This window comes from Pseudophryne corroboree, unplaced genomic scaffold, assembly GCF_028390025.1.
Source record: "Pseudophryne corroboree isolate aPseCor3 unplaced genomic scaffold, aPseCor3.hap2 scaffold_699, whole genome shotgun sequence".
NCBI classification, from domain to species: Eukaryota; Metazoa; Chordata; class Amphibia; order Anura; family Myobatrachidae; genus Pseudophryne; species Pseudophryne corroboree.
In genome coordinates this window covers 198,656-223,831 of record NW_026970283.1, presented here as the reverse complement: position 1 = coordinate 223,831, position 25,176 = coordinate 198,656, and the positions used below count along the sequence as shown (strand labels likewise).

General features: G+C 37.5%; 2 non-coding genes across 2 annotated transcripts; both read left to right on the top strand.

Moving 5' to 3' along the window:
• Window positions 1–13,506: 13,506 nt before the first annotated feature.
• Window positions 13,507–13,580, top strand: TRNAN-GUU (transfer RNA asparagine (anticodon GUU)). Its single transcript has one exon. It is a non-coding gene; the product is annotated as a tRNA-Asn (tRNA).
• Window positions 13,581–15,840: 2,260 nt separating this feature from the next.
• On the top strand, window positions 15,841–15,914 carry TRNAN-AUU (transfer RNA asparagine (anticodon AUU)). Its single transcript has one exon. It is a non-coding gene; the product is annotated as a tRNA-Asn (tRNA).
• The last annotated feature ends 9,262 nt before the right edge of the window (window positions 15,915–25,176 follow it).

The following is a 25,176-nucleotide window of genomic DNA, read 5'->3' as shown; positions in this document are numbered from 1 at the left end:
ATCCTTGCTGCTTTCTCATGTGGAAGTCTGTTTAATGTGAAAACAAGGTGATATCTAATTAGCACACAGGTAAGGAATTAAGAAAATCTTTATTTAAGGGTGAAGATGTTTCTCACAAAATCGTTGCCCCAATGCATCATTGAAATTATAGCTGGAAAGATGATTTTAATATATCACTTGTACATTTTGTATTGCTCTTCTGGTGACAATGTAGTTTGTTTTTGTCAATTACCATTTTAATAATAGGGTAAAGAAAATGAAGTGGATTTTTGAAAGAAAACAATACTGTCAATATACTATTAAAACAAATTAAAATGGTAAAAGTTATTGTACTTTAAGTAAAAATAAAAGAGACAAAATATCAATCCCAGTTTTGGATTACTTTAATTAACAAACAAAAAAATGCATATAGCAGAGGATAGTTTCAATCTGCCTACCTCTGGGTTATGAGCCCAGCATGCTTCCATTGCAGTACTCTGCTGCACATGTAAGTGCAAGAGATCCTGAAGCACTCACTCATCATGGGAAAGTACCAATGTGTTTCTTCGTTGGTTGATGGAAGAAACATCTTACAAAAACTCTCCTGATTATTGACTTTTTAAAGTTTTTCTAGGAAACGTTTTAGATGAATGCTTATTAGCCTTTGTCAGTATGAACTTTTGCAAAGTGTCTCTGTGGCGCAATCAGTTAGTATGTACGGCTATTAACCAAAAGGTTGGTGGTTCAATCCCACCCAGGGACCTAATTGACCTTGTTATCAGATTTTGGTGATCTTTAAGTAGACAAGTCAAATTTCATACCCCCTGTTATGGTGTAGGGTACCTGGCCTTCTCTGATGTAATCAGAGTTAGATTTGATTCAGTGATTTTATAAAAACATCTAGGAAGCACAATTTAGCAGTGGGTTGCAGAGAAAAAGAAATATGCTGGCAAAAAAATCAAATTGCGTGATTAAACAGCTCTTCATTTTCTGGCTTTATTTTTATGCTAACAAATTTGTTCTCTGAAAAGTGTCCACAAAGCCAAGTCTCTGATTAACACCTTTGTAAGGATGGTTTTTCACCTATTACTAAATTAAACTTGCTTCATTGGAAAGGCAGCAAGATGCATCCTCATTTCAATGTCTACTGAAATAATACAGGTTGACACCAGGAAACATTAACGCCACTGCATCCTTGCTGCTTTCTCATGTGGAAGTCTGTTTAATGTGAAAACAAGGTGATATCTAATTAGCACACAGGTAAGAAATTACGAAAATCTTTATTTAAGGGTGAAGATGTTTCTCACAAAATTGTTGCCCCAATGCATCATTGAAATTCAAGCTGGAAAGATGATTTTAATATATCACTTGTACATTTTGTATTGCTCTTCTGGTGACAATGTAGTTTTTTTTGTCAATTACCATTTTAATAATAGGGTAAAGAAAATTAAGTGGATTTTTGAAAGAAAACTATACTGTCAATATACTATTAAAACAAATTAAAATGGTAAAAGTTATTGTACTTTAAGTAAAAATAAAAGAGCAAAAATATCAATCCCAGTTTTGATTACTTAAATTAACCAAAAAAAATGCATATAGCAAAGGATAGTTTCAATCTGCCTACCTCTGGGTTATGGGTCCAGCATGCTTCCATTGCAGTTCTCTGCTGCACATGTAAGTGCAAGAGATCCTGAAGCACTCCCTCATCATGGGAAAGTACCAATGTGTTTATTCATTGGTTGATGGAAGAAACATCTTACAAAAACTCTCCAGATTATTGATTTTTTAATATTTTTCTAGGAAACGTTCTAGATGTATGCTTATTAGCCTTTGTCAGTATGTACTGTTTGCAAAGTGTCTCGGTGGCGCAATCGGTTAGTGTGTTCGGCTATTAACCAAAAGGTTGGTGGTTCAATCCCACCCAGGGACGTAATTGACCTTGTGATCAGATTTTGGTGATATTTAAGTAGACAAGTCAAAATTTCAAACCCCCTCTTATTGTGTAGGGTACCTGGCCTTCTCTGATGTAATCAGAGTTAGATTTGATTCAGTGATTTTATAAAAAACAGCTAGGAAGCACAATTTAGCAGTGGGTTGCAGAGAAAAAAAATATGCTGGCAGAAAAATCCAATTGAGTGATTAAACAGCTCTTCATTTTCTGGAATTTATTTTTATGCTAACAAATTTGTTCTCTGAAAAGTGTCCACAAAGCCAAGTCTCTGATTAACACCTTTGTAAGGATGGTTTTTCACCTATTACTAAATTAAACTTGCTTCATTGGAAAGGCAGCAAGATGCATCCTCATTTCAATGTCTACTGAAATAATACAGGTTGACACCAGGAAACATTAACGCCACTGCATCTTTGCTGCTTTCTCACATGGAAGTCTGTTTAATGTGAAAACAAGGTGATATCTAATTAGCACACAGGTAAGGAATTACGAAAATCTTTATTTAAGGGTGAAGATGTTTCTCACAAAATTGTTGCCCCAATGCATCATTGAAATTCAAGCTGGAAAGATGATTTTAATATATCACTTGTACATTTTGTATTGCTCTTCTGGTGACAATGTAGTTTTTTTGTCAATTACCATTTTAATAACAGGGTAAAGAAAATTAAGTGGATTTTTGAAAGAAAACTATACTGTCAATATACTATTAAAACAAATTAAAATGGTAAAAGTTATTGTACTTTAAGTAAAAATAAAAGAGCAAAAATATCAATCCCAGTTTTGATTACTTAAATTAACAAAAAAAATGCATATAGCAAAGGATAGTTTCAATCTGCCTACCTCTGGGTTATGGGTCCAGCATGCTTCCATTGCAGTACTCTGCTGCCCATGTAAGTGCAAGAGATCCTGAAGCACTCACTCATCATGGGAAAGTACCAATGTGTTTATTCGTTGGTTGATGGAAGAAACATCTTACAAAAACTCTCCAGATTATTGATTTTTTAATGTTTTTCTAGGAAACGTTCTAGATGTATGCTTATTAGCCTTTGTCAGTATGTACTTTTTGCAAAGTGTCTCTGTGGCGCAATCGGTTAGTGTGTTTGGCTGTTAACCAAAAGGTTGGTGGTTCAATCCCACCCAGGGATGTAATTAACCTTGTGATCAGATTTTGGTGATATTTAAGTAGACAAGTCAAAATTTCAAACCTCCTCTTATGGTGTAGGGTACATGGCCTTCTCTGATGTAATCAGAGTTAGATTTGATTCAGTGATTTTATAAAAAACAGCTAGGAAGCACAATTTAGCAGTGGGTTGCAGAGAAAAAAAATATGCTGGCAGAAAAATCCAATCGAGTGATTAAACAGCTCTTCATTTTCTGGCTTTATTTTTATGCTAACAAATTTGTTCTCTGAAAAGTGTCCACAAAGCCAAGTCTCTGATTAACACCTTTGTAAGGATGGTTTTTCACCTATTACTAAATTAAACTTGCTTCATTGGAAAGGCAGCAAGATGCATCCTCATTTCAATGTCTACTGAAATAATACAAGTTGACACCAGGAAACATTAACGCCACTGCATCCTTGCTGCTTTCTCATGTGGAAGTCTGTTTAATGTGAAAACAAGGTGATATCTAATTAGCACACAGGTAAGGAATTAAGAAAATCTTTATTTAAGGGTGAAGATGTTTCTCACAAAATTGCTGACCCAATGCATCATTGAAATTCAAGCTGGAAAGATGATTTTAATATATCACTTGTACATTTTGTATTGCTCTTCTGGTGACAATGTAGTTTGTTTTTGTCAATTACCATTTTAATAATAGGGTAAAGAAAATGAAGTGGATTTTTGAAAGAAAACAATACTGTCAATATACTATTAAAACAAATTAAAATGGTAAAAGTTATTGTACTTTAAGTAAAAATAAAAGAGCCAAAATATCAATCCCAGTTTTGGATTACTTTAATTAACAAAAAAAAAAAAGCATACAGCAGAGGATAGTTTCAATCTGCCTACCTCTGGGTTATGGGTCCAGCATGCTTCCATTGCAGTACTCTGCTGCACATGTAAGTGCAAGAGATCCTGAAGCACTCACTCATCATGGGAAAGTACCAATGTGTTTCTTCGTTGGTTGATGGAAGAAACATCTTACAAAAACTCTCCAGATTATTGACTTTTTAAAGTTTTGCTAGGAAACGTTTTAGATGAATGCTTATTAGCCTTTGTCAGTATGGACTTTTGCAAAGTGTCTCTGTGGCGCAATCAGTTAGTATGTACGGCTATTAACCAAAAGGTTGGTGGTTCAATCCCACCCAGGGACCTAATTGACCTTGTTATCAGATTTTGGTGATCTTTAAGTAGACAAGTCAAAATTTCAAACCCCCTGTTATGGTGTAGGGTACTTGGCCTTCTCTGATGTAATCAGAGTTAGATTTGATTCAGTGATTTTATAAAAACAGCTTGGAAGCACAATTTAGCAGTGGGTTGCAGAGAAAAAAAATATGCTGGCAGAAAAATCCAATTGAGTGATTAAACAGTTTTTTATTTTCTGGCTTTATTTTTATGCTAACAAATTTGTTCTCTGAAAAGTGTCCACAAAGCCAAGTCTCTGATTAACACCTTTGTAAGGATGGTTTTTCACCTATTACTAAATTAAACTTGCTTCATTGGAAAGGCAGCAAGATGCATCCTCATTTCAATGTCTACTGAAATAATACAGGTTGACACCAGGAAACATTAACGCCACTGCATCCTTGCTGCTTTCTCATGTGGAAGTCTGTTTAATGTGAAAACAAGGTGATATCTAATTAGCACACAGGTAAGGAATTAAGAAAATCGTTATTTAAGGGTGAAGATGTTTCTCACAAAATCGTTGCCCCAATGCATCATTGAAATTATAGCTGGAAAGATGATTTTAATATATCACTTGTACATTTTGTATTGCTCTTCTGGTGACAATGTAGTTTGTTTTTGTCAATTACCATTTTAATAATAGGGTAAAGAAAATGAAGTGGATTTTTGAAAGAAAACAATACTGTCAATATACTATTAAAACAAATTAAAATGGTAAAAGTTATTGTACTTTAAGTAAAAATAAAAGAGACAAAATATCAATCCCAGTTTTGGATTACTTTAATTAACAAACAAAAAAATGCATATAGCAGAGGATAGTTTCAATCTGCCTACCTCTGGGTTATGGGCCCAGCATGCTTCCATTGCAGTACTCTGCTGCACATGTAAGTGCAAGAGATCCTGAAGCACTCACTCATCATGGGAAAGTACCAATGTGTTTCTTCGTTGGTTGATGGAAGAAACATCTTACAAAAACTCTCCAGATTATTGACTTTTTAAAGTTTTTCTAGGAAACGTTTTAGATGAATGCTTATTAGCCTTTGTCAGTATGAACTTTTGCAAAGTGTCTCTGTGGCGCAATCAGTTAGTATGTACGGCTATTAACCAAAAGGTTGTTGGTTCAATCCCACCCAGGGACCTAATTGACCTTGTTATCAGATTTTGGTGATCTTTAAGTAGACAAGTCAAATTTCATACCCCCTGTTATGGTGTAGGGTACCTGGCCTTCTCTGATGTAATCAGAGTTAGATTTGATTCAGTGATTTTATAAAAACATCTAGGAAGCACAATTTAGCAGTGGGTTGCAGAGAAAAAGAAATATGCTGGCAAAAAAATCAAATTGCGTGATTAAACAGCTCTTCATTTTCTGGCTTTATTTTTATGCTAACAAATTTGTTCTCTGAAAAGTGTCCACAAAGCCAAGTCTCTGATTAACACCTTTGTAGGGATGGTTTTTCACCTATTACTAAATTAAACTTGCTTCATTGGAAAGGCAGCAAGATGCATCCTCATTTCAATGTCTACTGAAATAATACAGGTTGACACCAGGAAACATTAACGCCACTGCATCCTTGCTGCTTTCTCATGTGGAAGTCTGTTTAATGTGAAAACAAGGTGATATCTAATTAGCACACAGGTAAGAAATTACGAAAATCTTTATTTAAGGGTGAAGATGTTTCTCACAAAATTGTTGCCCCAATGCATCATTGAAATTCAAGCTGGAAAGATGATTTTAATATATCACTTGTACATTTTGTATTGCTCTTCTGGTGACAATGTAGTTTTTTTTGTCAATTACCATTTTAATAATAGGGTAAAGAAAATTAAGTGGATTTTTGAAAGAAAACTATACTGTCAATATACTATTAAAACAAATTAAAATGGTAAAAGTTATTGTACTTTAAGTAAAAATAAAAGAGCAAAAATATCAATCCCAGTTTTGATTACTTAAATTAACCAAAAAAATGCATATAGCAAAGGATAGTTTCAATCTGCCTACCTCTGGGTTATGGGTCCAGCATGCTTCCATTGCAGTACTCTGCTGCACATGTAAGTGCAAGAGATCCTGAAGCACTCCCTCATCATGGGAAAGTACCAATGTGTTTATTCATTGGTTGATGGAAGAAACATCTTACAAAAACTCTCCAGATTATTGATTTTTTAATATTTTTCTAGGAAACGTTCTAGATGTATGCTTATTAGCCTTTGTCAGTATGTACTGTTTGCAAAGTGTCTCGGTGGCGCAATCGGTTAGTGTGTTCGGCTATTAACCAAAAGGTTGGTGGTTCAATCCCACCCAGGGACGTAATTGACCTTGTGATCAGATTTTGGTGATATTTAAGTAGACAAGTCAAAATTTCAAACCCCCTCTTATTGTGTAGGGTACCTGGCCTTCTCTGATGTAATCAGAGTTAGATTTGATTCAGTGATTTTATAAAAAACAGCTAGGAAGCACAATTTAGCAGTGGGTTGCAGAGAAAAAAAATATGCTGGCAGAAAAATCCAATTGAGTGATTAAACAGCTCTTCATTTTCTGGAATTTATTTTTATGCTAACAAATTTGTTCTCTGAAAAGTGTCCACAAAGCCAAGTCTCTGATTAACACCTTTGTAAGGATGGTTTTTCACCTATTACTAAATTAAACTTGCTTCATTGGAAAGGCAGCAAGATGCATCCTCATTTCAATGTCTACTGAAATAATACAGGTTGACACCAGGAAACATTAACGCCACTGCATCTTTGCTGCTTTCTCACATGGAAGTCTGTTTAATGTGAAAACAAGGTGATATCTAATTAGCACACAGGTAAGGAATTACGAAAATCTTTATTTAAGGGTGAAGATGTTTCTCACAAAATTGTTGCCCCAATGCATCATTGAAATTCAAGCTGGAAAGATGATTTTAATATATCACTTGTACATTTTGTATTGCTCTTCTGGTGACAATGTAGTTTTTTTGTCAATTACCATTTTAATAACAGGGTAAAGAAAATTAAGTGGATTTTTGAAAGAAAACTATACTGTCAATATACTATTAAAACAAATTAAAATGGTAAAAGTTATTGTACTTTAAGTAAAAATAAAAGAGCAAAAATATCAATCCCAGTTTTGATTACTTAAATTAACAAAAAAAATGCATATAGCAAAGGATAGTTTCAATCTGCCTACCTCTGGGTTATGGGTCCAGCATGCTTCCATTGCAGTACTCTGCTGCCCATGTAAGTGCAAGAGATCCTGAAGCACTCACTCATCATGGGAAAGTACCAATGTGTTTATTCGTTGGTTGATGGAAGAAACATCTTACAAAAACTCTCCAGATTATTGATTTTTTAATGTTTTTCTAGGAAACGTTCTAGATGTATGCTTATTAGCCTTTGTCAGTATGTACTTTTTGCAAAGTGTCTCTGTGGCGCAATCGGTTAGTGTGTTTGGCTGTTAACCAAAAGGTTGGTGGTTCAATCCCACCCAGGGATGTAATTAACCTTGTGATCAGATTTTGGTGATATTTAAGTAGACAAGTCAAAATTTCAAACCTCCTCTTATGGTGTAGGGTACATGGCCTTCTCTGATGTAATCAGAGTTAGATTTGATTCAGTGATTTTATAAAAAACAGCTAGGAAGCACAATTTAGCAGTGGGTTGCAGAGAAAAAAAATTTGCTGGCAGAAAAATCCAATCGAGTGATTAAACAGCTCTTCATTTTCTGGCTTTATTTTTATGCTAACAAATTTGTTCTCTGAAAAGTGTCCACAAAGCCAAGTCTCTGATTAACACCTTTGTAAGGATGGTTTTTCACCTATTACTAAATTAAACTTGCTTCATTGGAAAGGCAGCAAGATGCATCCTCATTTCAATGTCTACTGAAATAATACAAGTTGACACCAGGAAACATTAACTCCACTGCATCCTTGCTACTTTCTCATGTGGAAGTCTGTTTAATGTGAAAACAAGGTGATATCTAATTAGCACACAGGTAAGGAATTAAGAAAATCTTTATTTAAGGGTGAAGATGTTTCTCACAAAATTGTTGACCCAATGCATCATTGAAATTCAAGCTGGAAAGATGATTTTAATATATCACTTGTACATTTTGTATTGCTCTTCTGGTGACAATGTAGTTTGTTTTTGTCAATTACCATTTTAATAATAGGGTAAAGAAAATGAAGTGGATTTTTGAAAGAAAACAATACTGTCAATATACTATTAAAACAAATTAAAATGGTAAAAGTTATTGTACTTTAAGTAAAAATAAAAGAGACAAAATATCAATCCGAGTTTTGGATTACTTTAATTAACAAAAAAAAATGCATATAGCAGAGGATAGTTTCAATCTGCCTACCTCTGGGTTATGGGCCCAGCATGCTTCCATTGCAGTACTCTGCTGCACATGTAAGTGCAAGAGATCCTGAAGCACTCACTCATCATGGGAAAGTACCAATGTGTTTCTTCGTTGGTTGATGGAAGAAACATCTTACAAAAACTCTCCAGATAATTGACATTTTAAAGTTTTTCTAGGAAACGTTTTAGATGAATGCTTATTAGCCTTTGTCAGTATGAACTTTTGCAAAGTGTCTCTGTGGCGCAATCAGTTAGTATGTACGGCTATTAACCAAAAGGTTGGTGGTTCAATCCCACCAATTGACCTTGTTATCAGATTTTGGTGATATTTAAGTAGACAAGTCAAATTTCATACCCCCTGTTATGGTGTAGGGTACCTGGCCTTCTCTGATGTAATCAGAGTTAGATTTGATTCAGTGATTTTATAAAAACATCTAGGAAGCACAATTTAGCAGTGGGTTGCAGAGAAAAAGAAATATGCTGGCAAAAAAATCAAATTGCGTGATTAAACAGCTCTTCATTTTCTGGCTTTATTTTTATGCTAACAAATTTGTTCTCTGAAAAGTGTCCACAAAGCCAAGTCTCTGATTAACACCTTTGTAGGGATGGTTTTTCACCTATTACTAAATTAAACTTGCTTCATTGGAAAGGCAGCAAGATGCATCCTCATTTCAATGTCTACTGAAATAATACAAGTTGACACCAGGAAACATTAACGCCACTGCATCCTTGCTGCTTTCTCATGTGGAAGTCTGTTTAATGTGAAAACAAGGTGATATCTAATTAGCACACAGGTAAGAAATTCCGAAAATCTTTATTTAAGGGTGAAGATGTTTCTCACAAAATTGTTGCCCCAATGCATCTTTGAAATTCAAGCTGGAAAGATGATTTTAATATATCACTTGTACATTTTGTATTGCTCTTCTGGTGACAATGTAGTTTTTTTTGTCAATTACCATTTTAATAATAGGGTAAAGAAAATTAAGCGGATTTTTGAAAGAAAACTATACTGTCAATATACTATTAAAACAAATTAAAATGGTAAAAGTTATTGTACTTTAAGTAAAAATAAAAGAGCAAAAATATCAATCCCAGTTTTGATTACTTAAATTAACAAAAAAAAATGCATATAACAAAGGATAGTTTCAATCTGCCTACCTCTGGGTTATGGGTCCAGCATGCTTCCATTGCAGTACTCTGCTGCACATGTAAGTGCAAGAGATCCTGAAGCACTCACTCATCATGGGAAAGTACCAATGTGTTTATTCATTGGTTGATGGAAGAAACATCTTACAAAAACTCTCCAGATTATTGATTTTTTAATGTTTTTCTAGGAAACGTTCTAGATGTATGCTTATTAGCCTTTGTCAGTATGTACTGTTTGCAAAGTGTCTCTGTGGCGCAATCGGTTAGTGTGTTCGGCTATTAACCAAAAGGTTGGTGGTTCAATCCCACCCAGGGACGTAATTAACCTTGTGATCAGATTTTGGTGATATTTAAGTAGACAAGTCAAAATTTCAAACCTCCTCTTATGGTGTAGGGTACATGGCCTTCTCTGATGTAATCAGAGTTAGATTTGATTCAGTGATTTTATAAAAAACAGCTAGGAAGCACAATTTAGCAGTGGGTTGCAGAGAAAAAAAATATGCTGGCAGAAAAATCCAATCGAGTGATTAAACAGCTCTTCATTTTCTGGCTTTATTTTTATGCTAACAAATTTGTTCTCTGAAAAGTGTCCACAAAGCCAAGTCTCTGATTAACACCTTTGTAAGGATGGTTTTTCACCTATTACTAAATTAAACTTGCTTCATTGGAAAGGCAGCAAGATGCATCCTCATTTCAATTTCTACTGAAATAATACAAGTTGACACCAGGAAACATTAACGCCACTGCATCCTTGCTGCTTTCTCATGTGGAAGTCTGTTTAATGTGAAAACAAGGTGATATCTAATTAGCACACAGGTAAGGAATTAAGAAAATCTTTATTTAAGGGTGAAGATGTTTCTCACAAAATTGTTGACCCAATGCATCATTGAAATTCAAGCTGGAAAGATGATTTTAATATATCACTTGTACATTTTGTATTGCTCTTCTGGTGACAATGTAGTTTGTTTTTGTCAATTACCATTTTAATAATAGGGTAAAGAAAATTAAGTGGATTTTTGAAAGAAAACAATACTGTCAATATACTATTAAAACAAATTAAAATGGTAAAAGTTATTGTACTTTAAGTAAAAATAAAAGAGACAAAATATCAATCCCAGTTTTGGATTACTTTAATTAACAAAAAAAAATGCATATAGCAGAGGATAGTTTCAATCTGCCTACCTCTGGGTTATGGGCCCAGCATGCTTCCATTGCAGTACTCTGCTGCACATGTAAGTTCAAGAGATCCTGAAGCACTCACTCATCATGGGAAAGTACCAATGTGTTTCTTCGTTGGTTGATGGAAGAAACATCTTACAAAAACTCTCCAGATTATTGACTTTTTAAAGTTTTTCTAGGAAACGTTTTAGATGAATGCTTATTAGCCTTTGTCAGTATGGACTTTTGCAAAGTGTCTCTGTGGCGCAATCAGTTAGTGTGTACGGCTATTAACCAAAAGGTTGGTGGTTCAATTCCACCCAGGGACCTAATTGACCTTGTTATCAGATTTTGGTTATCTTTAAGTAGACAAGTCAAATTTCATACCCCCTGTTATGGTGTGGGGTACCTGGCCTTCTCTGATGTAATCAGAGTTAGATTTGATTCAGTGATTTTATAAAAACATCTAGGAAGCACAATTTAGCAGTGGGTTGCAGAGAAAAAGAAATATGCTGGCAAAAAAATCAAATTGCGTGATTAAACAGCTCTTCATTTTCTGGCTTTATTTTTATGCTAACAAATTTGTTCTCTGAAAAGTGTCCACAAAGCCAAGTCTCTGATTAACACCTTTGTAGGGATGGTTTTTCACCTATTACTAAATTAAACTTGCTTCATTGGAAAGGCAGCAAGATGCATCCTCATTTCAATGTCTACTGAAATAATACAGGTTGACACCAGGAAACATTAACGCCACTGCATCCTTGCTGCTTTCTCATGTGGAAGTCTGTTTAATGTGAAAACAAGGTGATATCTAATTAGCACACAGGTAATGAATTAAGAAAATCTTTATTTAAGGGTGAAGATGTTTCTCACAAAATCGTTGCCCCAATGCATCATTGAAATTCAAGCTGGAAAGATGATTTTAATATATCACTTGTACATTTTGTATTGCTCTTCTGGTGACAATGTAGTTTTTTTTGTCAATTACCATTTTAATAATAGGGTAAAGAAAATTAAGTGGATTTTTGAAAGAAAACTATACTGTCAATATACTATTAAAACAAATTAAAATGGTAAAAGTTATTGTACTTTAAGTAAAAATAAAAGAGCAAAAATATCAATCCCAGTTTTGATTACTTAAATTAACAAAAAAAAATGCATATAGCAAAGGATAGTTTCAATCTGCCTACCTCTGGGTTATGGGTCCAGCATGCTTCCATTGCAGTACTCTGCTGCACATGTAAGTGCAAGAGATCCTGAAGCACTCCCTCATCATGGGAAAGTACCAATGTGTTTATTCATTGGTTGATGGAAGAAACATCTTACAAAAACTCTCCAGATTATTGATTTTTTAATATTTTTCTAGGAAACGTTCTAGATGTATGCTTATTAGCCTTTGTTAGTATGTACTGTTTGCAAAGTGTCTTGGTGGCGCAATCGGTTAGTGTGTTCGGCTATTAACCAAAAGGTCGGTGGTTCAATCCCACCCAGGGACGTAATTGACCTTGTGATCAGATTTTGGTGATATTTAAGTAGACAAGTCAAAATTTCAAACCCCCTCTTATTGTGTAGGGTACCTGGCCTTCTCTGATGTAATCAGAGTTAGATTTGATTCAGTGATTTTATAAAAAACAGCTAGGAAGCACAATTTAGCAGTGGGTTGCAGAGAAAAAAAATATGCTGGCAGAAAAATCCAATTGAGTGATTAAACAGCTCTTCATTTTCTGGAATTTATTTTTATGCTAACAAATTTGTTCTCTGAAAAGTGTCCACAAAGCCAAGTCTCTGATTAACACCTTTGTAAGGATGGTTTTTCACCTATTACTAAATTAAACTTGCTTCATTGGAAAGGCAGCAAGATGCATCCTCATTTCAATGTCTACTGAAATAATACAGGTTGACACCAGGAAACATTAACGCCACTGCATCTTTGCTGCTTTCTCACATGGAGGTCTGTTTAATGTGAAAACAAGGTGATATCTAATTAGCACACAGGTAAGGAATTACGAAAATCTTTATTTAAGGGTGAAGATGTTTCTCACAAAATTGTTGCCCCAATGCATCATTGAAATTCAAGCTGGAAAGATGATTTTAATATATCACTTGTACATTTTGTATTGCTCTTCTGGTGACAATGTAGTTTTTTTGTCAATTACCATTTTAATAACAGGGTAAAGAAAATTAAGTGGATTTTTGAAAGAAAACTATACTGTCAATATACTATTAAAACAAATTAAAATGGTAAAAGTTATTGTACTTTAAGTAAAAATAAAAGAGCAAAAATTTCAATCCCAGTTTTGATTACTTAAATTAACAAAAAAAATGCATATAGCAAAGGATAGTTTCAATCTGCCTACCTCTGGGTTATGGGTCCAGCATGCTTCCATTGCAGTACTCTGCTGCCCATGTAAGTGCAAGAGATCCTGAAGCACTCACTCATCATGGGAAAGTACCAATGTGTTTATTCGTTGGTTGATGGAAGAAACATCTTACAAAAACTCTCCAGATTATTGATTTTTTAATGTTTTTCTAGGAAACGTTCTAGATGTATGCTTATTAGCCTTTGTCAGTATGTACTTTTTGCAAAGTGTCTCTGTGGCGCAATCGGTTAGTGTGTTTGGCTGTTAACCAAAAGGTTGGTGGTTCAATCCCACCCAGGGACGTAATTAACCTTGTGATCAGATTTTGGTGATATTTAAGTAGACAAGTCAAAATTTCAAACCTCCTCTTATGGTGTAGGGTATATGGCCTTCTCTGATGTAATCAGAGTTAGATTTGATTCAGTGATTTTATAAAAAACAGCTAGGAAGCACAATTTAGCAGTGGGTTGCAGAGAAAAAAAATATGCTGGCAGAAAAATCCAATCGAGTGATTAAACAGCTCTTCATTTTCTGGCTTTATTTTTATGCTAACAAATTTGTTCTCTGAAAAGTGTCCACAAAGCCAAGTCTCTGATTAACACCTTTGTAAGGATGGTTTTTCACCTATTACTAAATTAAACTTGCTTCATTGGAAAGGCAGCAAGATGCATCCTCATTTCAATGTCTACTGAAATAATACAAGTTGACACCAGGAAACATTAACGCCACTGCATCCTTGCTGCTTTCTCATGTGGAAGTCTGTTTAATGTGAAAACAAGGTGATATCTAATTAGCACACAGGTAAGGAATTAAGAAAATCTTTATTTAAGGGTGAAGATGTTTCTCACAAAATTGTTGACCCAATGCATCATTGAAATTCAAGCTGGAAAGATGATTTTAATATATCACTTGTACATTTTGTATTGCTCTTCTGGTGACAATGTAGTTTGTTTTTGTCAATTACCATTTTAATAATAGGGTAAAGAAAATGAAGTGGATTTTTGAAAGAAAACAATACTGTCAATATACTATTAAAACAAATTAAAATGGTAAAAGTTATTGTACTTTAAGTAAAAATAAAAGAGACAAAATATCAATCCCAGTTTTGGATTACTTTAATTAACAAAAAAAAATGCATATAGCAGAGGATAGTTTCAATCTGCCTACCTCTGGGTTATGGGCCCAGCATGCTTCCATTGCAGTACTCTGCTGCACATGTAAGTGCAAGAGATCCTGAAGCACTCACTCATCATGGGAAAGTACCAATGTGTTTCTTCGTTGGTTGATGGAAGAAACATCTTACAAAAACTCTCCAGATTATTGACATTTTAAAGTTTTTCTAGGAAACGTTTTAGATGAATGCTTATTAGCCTTTGTCAGTATGGAAATTTGCAAAGTGTCTCTGTGGCGCAATCAGTTAGTATGTACGGCTTTTAACCAAAAGGTTGGTGGTTTAATCCCACCCAGGGACCTAATTGACCTTGTTATCAGATTTTGGTGATCTTTAAGTAGACAAGTCAAAATTTCAAACCCCCTGTTATGGTGTAGGGTACTTGGCCTTCTCTGATGTAATCAGAGTTAGATTTGATTCAGTGATTTTATAAAAACAGCTAGGAAGCACAATTTAGCAGTGGGTTGCAGAGAAAAAAAATATGCTGGCAGAAAAATCCAATTGAGTGATTAAACAGCTCTTTATTTTCTGGCTTTATTTTTATGCTAACAAATTTGTTCTCTGAAAAGTGTCCACAAAGCCAAGTCTCTGATTAACACCTTTGTAAGGATGGTTTTTCACCTATTACTAAATTAAACTTGCTTCATTGGAAAGGCAGCAAGATGCATCCTCATTTCAATGTCTACTGAAATAATACAGGTTGACACCAGGAAACATTAACGCCACTGCATCCTTGCTGCTTTCTCATGTAAAAGTCTGTTTAATATGAAAACAAGGTGATATCTAATTAGCACACAGGTAAGGAATTAAGAAAATCTTTATTTAAGGGTGAAGATGTTTCTCACAAAATCGTTGCCCCAATGCATCATTGAAATTCAAGCTGGAAAGATGATTTTAATATATCACTTGTACATTTTGTATTGCTCTTCTGGTGACAATGTAGTTTTTTTTGTCAATTACCATTTTAATAATCGGGTAAAGAAAATTAAGTGGATTTTTGAAAGAAAACTATACTGTCAATATACTATTAAAACAAATTAAAATGGTAAAAGTTATTGTACTTTAAGTAAAAATAAAAGAGCAAAAATATCAATCCCAGTTTTGATTACTTAAATTAACAAAAAAAATGCATATAGCAAAGGATAGTTTCAATCTGCCTACCTCTGGGTTATGGGTCCAGCATGCTTCCATTGCAGTACTCTGCTGCACATGTAAGTGCAAGAGATCCTGAAGCACTCACTCATCATGGGAAAGTACCAATGTGTTTATTCATTGGTTGATGGAAGAAACATCTTACAAAAACTCTCCAGATTATTGACTTTTTAAAGTTTTTCTAGGAAACGTTTTAGATGAATGCTTATTAGCCTTTGTCAGTATGGACTTTTGCAAAGTGTCTCTGTGGTGCAATCGGTTAGTGTGTTTGGCTATTAACCAAAAGGTTGGTGGTTCAATCCCACCCAGGGACATAATTAACCTTGTGATCAGATTTTGGTGATATTTAAGTAGACAAGTCAAAATTTCAAACCTCATCTTATGGTGTAGGGTACATGGCCTTCTCTGATGTAATCAGAGTTAGATTTGATTCAGTGATTTTATAAAAAACAGCTAGGAAGCACAATTTAGCAGTGGGTTGCAGAGAAAAAAAATATGCTGGCAGAAAAATCCAATCGAGTGATTAAACAGCTCTTCATTTTCTGGCTTTATTTTTATGCTAACAAATTTGTTCTCTGAAAAGTGTCCACAAAGCCAAGTCTCTGATTAACACCTTTGTAAGGATGGTTTTTCACCTATTACTAAATTAAACTTGCTTCATTGGAAAGGCAGCAAGATGCATCCTCATTTCAATGTCTACTGAAATAATACAAGTTGACACCAGGAAACATTAACGCCACTGCATCCTTGCTGCTTTCTCATGTGGAAGTCTGTTTAATGTGAAAACAAGGTGATATCTAATTAGCACACAGGTAAGGAATTAAGAAAATCTTTATTTAAGGGTGAAGATGTTTCTCACAAAATTGTTGACCCAATGCAACATTGAAATTCAAGCTGGAAAGATGATTTTAATATATCACTTGTACATTTTGTATTGCTCTTCTGGTGACAATGTAGTTTGTTTTTGTCAATTACCATTTTAATAATAGGGTAAAGAAAATGAAGTGGATTTTTGAAAGAAAACAATACTGTCAATATACTATTAAAACAAATTAAAATGGTAAAAGTTATTGTACTTTAAGTAAAAATAAAAGAGACAAAATATCAATCCCAGTTTTGGATTACTTTAATTAACAAAAAAAAAAATGCATATAGCAGAGGATAGTTTCAATCTGCCTACCTCTGGGTTATGGGCCCAGCATGCTTCCATTGCAGTACTCTGCTGCACATGTAAGTTCAAGAGATCCTGAAGCACTCACTCATCATGGGAAAGTACCAATGTGTTTCTTCGTTGGTTGATGGAAGAAACATCTTACAAAAACTCTCCAGATTATTGACTTTTTAAAGTTTTTCTAGGAAACGTTTTAGATGAATGCTTATTAGCCTTTGTCAGTATGGACTTTTGCAAAGTGTCTCTGTGGCGCAATCAGTTAGTATGTACAGCTATTAACCAAAAGGTTGGTGGTTCAATCCCACCCAGGGACCTAATTGACCTTGTTATCAGATTTTGGTGATCTTTAAGTAGACAAGTCAAAATTTCAAACCCCCTGTTTTGGTGTAGGGTACCTGGCCTTCTCTGATGTAATCAGAGTTAGATTTGATTCAGTGATTTTATAAAAACAGCTAGGAAGCACAATTTAGCAGTGGGTTGCAGAGAAAAAAAATATGCTGGCAGAAAAATCCAATTGAGTGATTAAACAGCTCTTTATTTTCTGGCTTTATTTTTATGCTAACAAATTTGTTCTCTGAAAAGTGTCCACAAAGCCAAGTCTCTGATTAACACCTTTGTAGGGATGGTTTTTCACCTATTACTAAATTAAACTTGCTTCATTGGAAAGGCAGCAAGATGTATCCTCATTTCAATGTCTACTGAAATAATACAGGTTGACACCAGGAAACATTAACGCCACTGCATCCTTGCTGCTTTCTCATGTGGAAGTCTGTTTAATGTGAAAACAAGGTGATATCTAATTAGCACACAGGTAAGGAATTAAGAAAATCTTTATTTAAGGGTGAAGATGTTTCTCACAAAATTGTTGACCTAATGCATCATTGAAATTCAAGCTGGAAAGATGATTTTAATATATCACTTGTACATTTTGTATTGCTCTTCTGGTGACAATGTAGTTTGTTTTTGTCAATTACCATTTTAATAATAGGGTAAAGAAAATGAAGTGGATTTTTGAAAGAAAACAATACTGTCAATATACTATTAAAACAAATTAAAATGGTAAAAGTTATTGTACTTTAAGTAAAAATAAAAGAGACAAAATATCAATCCCAGTTTTTGATTACTTTAATTAACAAAAAAAAAATGCATATAGCAGAGGATAGTTTCAATCTGCCTACCTCTGGGTTATGGGCCCAGCATGCTTCCATTGCAGTACTCTGCTGCACATGTAAGTTCAAGAGATCCTGAAGCACTCACTCATCATGGGAAAGTACCAATGTGTTTCTTCGTTGGTTGATGGAAGAAACATCTTACAAAAACTCTCCAGATTAATCAGGCAGAGGCGCTCACTGGGCAGAGATGCTGATCGCATCTCTGGCATGTGCCGGTGCACTGCGGCACCAGCACACACGCACTTCAGACCTGATCTCCTGTTGTGTGAATATGCACAGCAGGGATCAGGTCTGAATTAGGCCCTATATACAGCTGTCAGTAAGGCAGGGATGTGCTGCTGCCAGTGAGGCAGGGATGTGCTGCTGGTAGTGAAGCAGTGATGTGCTGCTGTCAGCGAAGCAGTGCTGTGCTGCTGTCAGCGAGACAGGGATGTGCTGCTGTCAGCGAGGCAGGGATGTGCTGCTGTCAGCGAAGCAGGGATGTGCTGCTGTCAGCGAAGCAGGGATGTGCTGCTGTCAGTGAAGCAGGGATGTGCTGCTGTCAGCGAGGCAGGGATGTGCTGCTGTCAGCGAGGCAGGGATGTGCTGCTGTCAGCGAGGCAGGGATGTGCTGCTATAAGTGAGGTAGGGATGTGCTGCTGTCATTGAAGCAGGAATGTGCTGCTGCAGTGAGGCAGAGATATGCAGCCCACTATCTCCCTATCACCCCTGCCTGAGTCACACACTTTCCCTGTCACCCCTGCCTCAGTTACCCACTATCTCCCAGTCACCGCTGCCTCAGTCAACCACTATATCTGCGATCCCTGCCTCAGTCACCCACTATACCAGTCACCCCTGCTTTAGTCACCCACTGTCACCCTATCACCCCTGCTTCAGTCACCCACTATCCCTGTCAACCCTGCCTCAGTCACCCACTATCTCCCAGTCACCCCTGCCTCAGTCAGCCACTATCCCTGTCACCCATGCCTCAGTCTCTTACTGTCCCTGTCACCCCTGCCACAGTCATCCACTATCTCCCTATCACCCCTGCCTTAGTCATTTATTATACCTGTCACCCACTTTCTTCCCATACTTACCCAACCCCTTCCTATCACCCCTCCCTCAGTAACCCACTATCTCCCTGTCACCCACTATCTCCCAGTCACCCCGGCCTCAGTCACCCACTATCTCCCACTCATACATGCTTCAGTCACCCACTATCTCCAAGTCATCCCTGCCTCAGTCACCTACTGACACCAGTGCAGACATTTCTGCTGCGGCCTCTCCACTCTCCAGCGTGAACGTCCTGACGACTGAGGAAATCCGCTTCCTAGTTGAGGACTCCGGGAATGAACACTGCCGATATTGCTGTCAGATGACTTTCTACCCAACGGAGGATTTTTGATACTTCCAGCTTTGCCATGCAGTTTCGAGTGCCGCCTTGATGATTTGTGTACACTACCATGGTGGCGTTGTCAGATTGTACTTGAACAGGCCTGTTTTGTACTAGAGGCAGGGCCAGTGTCAATTAATTGAACACTGCCTGCAATTCCAGAATGTATATCAGGAGGAGAGATTCCTCCCTGGTCCACCGACCCTGGAGAAAGTGTTGCTCCAACACCATGGCCCAGCCCAAAAGACTGGCATCCATTGTCAGGAGGACACAGTTGGAGATCCAGAAGGGATGGCCCCTGCTCAACTGTTGGTCCTGTAGCCACCAGCTCAGTGTCAGACGAACCTCCGGAGTCAAGGAGATCATTTGAGACATCATCCGATGAGGCAGGCCGTCCCACTTGGAGAGGATTAACCTCTGCAGAGGGCGGTAATGAAATTGAGCGTACTCTACCATATCGAAAGCCGACACCATGAGGTCTAGTACTTGCATCGCTGTGTGTATCAACACTCTTGGGCGAGAGAGGACGATACTGTCCTGAATTTTCAGGACTTTCTCTGGAGACAGAAACAATTGTTGGCTGTGTGTGTCCAGCAGTGCCCCTAGGTGCACAATGTTCCGAGCAGGGACCAGCGAGGACTTTTTTCAGTTGATGAGCCACCCGTGGACTTTTAGGAATTGGACCGCCAGTTCCAGATAACTGTGGAGAACCTCTTGGGAGTTCACCAGGATCAGCAAGTCGTCCAGATTTGGCAGGATCCTGATTCTCTGATGGTGAAGGGTCGTCATCACGGCCATGACCTTGGTGAATATCCGAGGTGCCGTGGCCAAACCAGAAGGCAGGACTTGAAATCCAAAAACAAACCTGATCCAAAAATCCAAAAACAAACAAATCTGACTATCAGGAACTGGACTGCGGGTGCTCCTTCCAGCACTTGCAGGGGGCGTGCAAATGGTGGAAGGCGCATGCTCTTCACGTCCAGTGTTGGGAAGGTCAGGCATCGCAACCGACACAATTGGACTCTCCTTGTGGATTTGGGATTTCAAAGAACGCACAGTTCTTTGCTGTGCTTTTGCCAGCTTGAGTCTTTTCATTTTTCTAGCGAGAGGCTGAGTGCTTCCATCCTCATGTGAAGCTGAACCACTAGCCATGAACATAGGCCAGGGCCTCAGCCGTTCCTTGCCACTCCGTGTGGTAAATGGCATATTGGCAAGTTTACGCTTCTCCTCCGACAATTTTATTTTAGATTTTTGAGTCCTTTTTTTACTGATATTTGGTGTTTTGGATTTTACATGCTCTGTACTATGACATTGGGCATCGGCCTTGGCAGACAACGTTGCTGGCATTTCATCGTCTCGGCCATGACTAGTGGCAGCAGCTTCAGCACGAGGTGGAAGTCGATCTTGATCTTTCCCTATTTTTGGAACCTCAACATTTTTGTTCTCCATATTTTAATAGGCACAACTAAAAGGCACCTCAGGTAAACAATGGAGATGGATGGATACTAGTATACTTATGGATGACGAGCGACTGCCGACACAGAGGTAGCTACAGCCGTGGACTACCGTACTGTGTCTGCTGCTAATATAGACTGGATGATAATGAGATAAAATTAAAATATATATATATATATCACACTAGTACTGCAGCCGGACAGGTATATATTATGTAATGACGGACCTTCTGGACACTGTCTGTCAGCACTGCAGACTCCTAAAGTAAGCTACTAGTATCAAGAAGATAGAAAAAAAAAACCACGGGTAGGTGGTATACAATTATGGATGGACGAGCGACTGCCGACACAGAGGTAACTACAGCCGTGGACTACCGTACTGTGTCTGCTGCTAATATAGACTGGATGATAATGAGATAAAATTAAAATATATATATATATATATATCACACTAGTACTGCAGCCGGACAGGTATATATTATGTAATGACGGACCTGCTGGACACTGTCTGTCAGCACTGCAGACTCCTAAAGTAAGCTACTAGTATCAAGAAGATAGAAAAAAAAAAAACACGGGTAGGTGGTATACAATTATGGATGGACGAGCGACTGCCGACACAGAGGTAGCTACAGCCGTGGACTACCGTACTGTGTCTGCTGCTAATATAGACTGGATGATAATGAGATAAAATTAAAATATATATATATATCACACTAGTACTGCAGCCGGACAGGTATATATTATGTAATGACGGACCTGCTGGACACTGTCTGTCAGCACTGCAGACTCCTAAAGTAAGCTACTAGTATCAAGAAGATAGAAAAAAAAAAAAACACGGGTAGGTGGTATACAATTATGGATGGACGAGCGACTGCCGACACAGAGGTAGCTACTACAGCCGTGGACTACCGTACTGTGTCTGCTGCTAATATAGACTGGATGATAATGAGATAAAATTAAAATATATATATATATATATATATCACACTAGTACTGGCGCCGGACAGGTATATATTATGTAATGACGGACCTGCTGGACACTGTCTGTCAGCACTGCAGACTCCTAAAGTAAGCTACTAGTATCAAGAAGATAGAAGAAAAGAAAAAACACGGGTAGGTGGTATACAATTATGGATGGACGAGCGACTGCCGACACAGAGGTAGCTACAGCCGTGGACTACCGTACTGTGTCTGCTGCTAATATAGACTGGATGATAATGAGATAAAATTAAAATATATATATATTATATATCACACTAGTACTGCAGCCGGACAGGTATATATTATGTAATGACGGACCTGCTGGACACTGTCTGTCAGACTCAGCACTGCAGACTCCTAAAGTAAGCTACTAGTATCAAGAAGATAGAAAAAAAAAACCACGGGTAGGTGGTATACAATTATGGATGGACGAGCGACTGCCGACACAGAGGTAGCTACAGCCGTGGACTACCGTACTGTGTCTGCTGCTAATATAGACTGGATGATAGTGAGATAAAATTAAAATATATATATATATCACACTAGTACTGCAGCCGGACAGGTATATATTATGTAATGACGGACCTGCTGGACACTGTCTGCAGAATGCGTTTATAAAAACACCACACGACGAGTGTTTAACTTTTTCAGGCAGACAATCACAATATACTGGTGGTCAGCAGACAATCACAATACTGGTGGTCAGTGGTCACTGGTCAGTCACACTGGCAGTGGCACTCTGGCAGCAAAAGTGTGCACTGTACTTAAAATATGTACTCCTGCTATAACTGCTCCCCAGTCTCCCCCACAATTAAGCTGTGTGAGCAGTGAGCACTCAGCACAGTCAGATAATGATATACAGTATTACATATAATGCAGCACACTGGGCTGAGCACAGATATGGTATGTGACTGTGTCACACTGTGTATCGTTTTTTTTCAGGCAGAGAACGGATTAATTAAACTGGTGGTCACTGGTCACACTATCAGCAGCAAGTAGTACTCCTCCTAATAATATGCTCCCCAAAATTTGTGTCTCTCTCTAGTACTCTAGTCTAAACGGAGAGGACGCCAGCCACGTCCTCTCCCTATCAATCTCAATGCACGTGTGAAAATGGCGGCGACGCGCGGCTCCTTATATAGAATCCGAGTCTCGCGATAGAATACGAGCCTCGCGAGAATCCGACAGCGGGATGATGACGTTCGGGCGCGCTCGGGTTAACCGAGCAAGGCGGGAAGATCCGAGTCGCTCGGCCCCGTGTAAAAAAACCTGAAGTTCGGGCGGGTTCGGATTCCGAGGAACCGAACCCGCTCATCTCTACCCTCTATACAGTACACTGACCTCTATATACCTGCTAGTACATCCCTGATGCCTATATTTCCTAAGCTAAATCCCTGACGCCTCTATTCCCTACGCTACATCCCTGACGCCTCTATTCCCTATGCTACATCCCTGACGCCTCTATACCCTACGCTACATCCCTGATGCCTCTATTCCCTACGCTACATTCCTGATGCCTCTATAACCTACGCTACATCCCTGACGCCTCTATACCCTACGCTACATCCCTGACGCCTCTATACAGTACAATGCATTACTGATCCCTCTAGACCATACATCCTCATTACATCAGAGAGATAGTGAAACACTGGAAAAAATAAGGATAAAGTGGACTACAGAAACTGATGCTCTAAACAAAGGAGAGAGAGAGAGAGAGAAAAGCACAAGGGAAAGTGGGCAATCGGAACACCATAGAGAGAGGAGAGATAGAAATGCCTGAAAAAGTAAAGGGGGTTGGGTATGGCATCCGGCGCTCGGGATTCCAGCAGTCATATGATACCTAATCCTAACCCTCTGGGGGGGTGGCGGATAGGGCTAACCCTCAGGGGGTGGCAGCTAGGACTAACCCCCCCTAGTGCCTTCCCTAACACCCCCTCCCCCGGTCCTAACCCTCCCTCCAATACTCGCCTTCGGGATGTTGGCTGTCAGCAAGATGCATCCTCATTTCAATGTCTACTGAAATAATTCAGGTTGACACCAGGAAACATTAACGCCACTGCATCCTTGCTGCTTTCTCATGTGGAAGTCTGTTTAATGTGAAAACAAGGTGATATCTAATTATCTAATTAGCACACAGGTAAGGAATTAAGAAAATCTTTATTTAAGGGTGAAGATGTTTCTCACAAAATCGTTGCCCCAATGCATCATTGAAATTCAAGCTGGAAAGATGATTTTAATATATCACTTGTACATTTTGTATTGCTCTTCTGGTGACAATGTAGTTTGTTTTTGTCAATTACCATTTTAATAATAGGGTAAATAAAATTAAGTGGATTTTTGAAAGAAAACAATACTGTCAATATACTATTAAAACAAATTAAAATGGTAAAAGTTATTGTACTTTAAGTAAAAATAAAAGAGCCAAAATATCAATCCCAGTTTTGGATTACTTTAATTAACAAAAAAAAAAGCATACAGCAGAGGATAGTTTCAATCTGCCTACCTCTGGGTTATGGGTCCAGCATGCTTCCATTGCAGTACTCTGCTGCACATGTAAGTGCAAGAGATCCTGAAGCACTCACTCATCATGGGAAAGTACCAATGTGTTTCTTCGTTGGTTGATGGAAGAAACATCTTACAAAAACTCTCCAGATTATTGACTTTTTAAAGTTTTGCTAGGAAACGTTTTAGATGAATGCTTATTAGCCTTTGTCAGTATGGACTTTTGCAAAGTGTCTCTGTGGCGCAATCAGTTAGTATGTACGGCTATTAACCAAAAGGTTGGTGGTTCAATCCCACCCAGGGACCTAATTGACCTTGTTATCAGATTTTGGTGATCTTTAAGTAGACTAGTCAAAATTTCAAACCCCCTGTTATGGTGTAGGGTACTTGGCCTTCTCTGATGTAATCAGAGTTAGATTTGATTCAGTGATTTTATAAAAACAGCTAGGAAGCACAATTTAGCAGTGGGTTGCAGAGAAAAAAAATATGCTGGCAGAAAAATCCAATTGAGTGATTAAACAGTTTTTTATTTTCTGGCTTTATTTTTATGCTAACAAATTTGTTCTCTGAAAAGTGTCCACAAAGCCAAGTCTCTGATTAACACCTTTGTAAGGATGGTTTTTCACCTATTACTAAATTAAACTTGCTTCATTGGAAAGGCAGCAAGATGCATCCTCATTTCAATGTCTACTGAAATAATACAGGTTGACACCAGGAAACATTAACGCCACTGCATCCTTGCTGCTTTCTCATGTGGAAGTCTGTTTAATGTGAAAACAAGGTGATATCTAATTAGCACACAGGTAAGGAATTAAGAAAATCTTTATTTAAGGGTGAAGATGTTTCTCACAAAATCGTTGCCCCAATGCATCATTGAAATTATAGCTGGAAAGATGATTTTAATATATCACTTGTACATTTTGT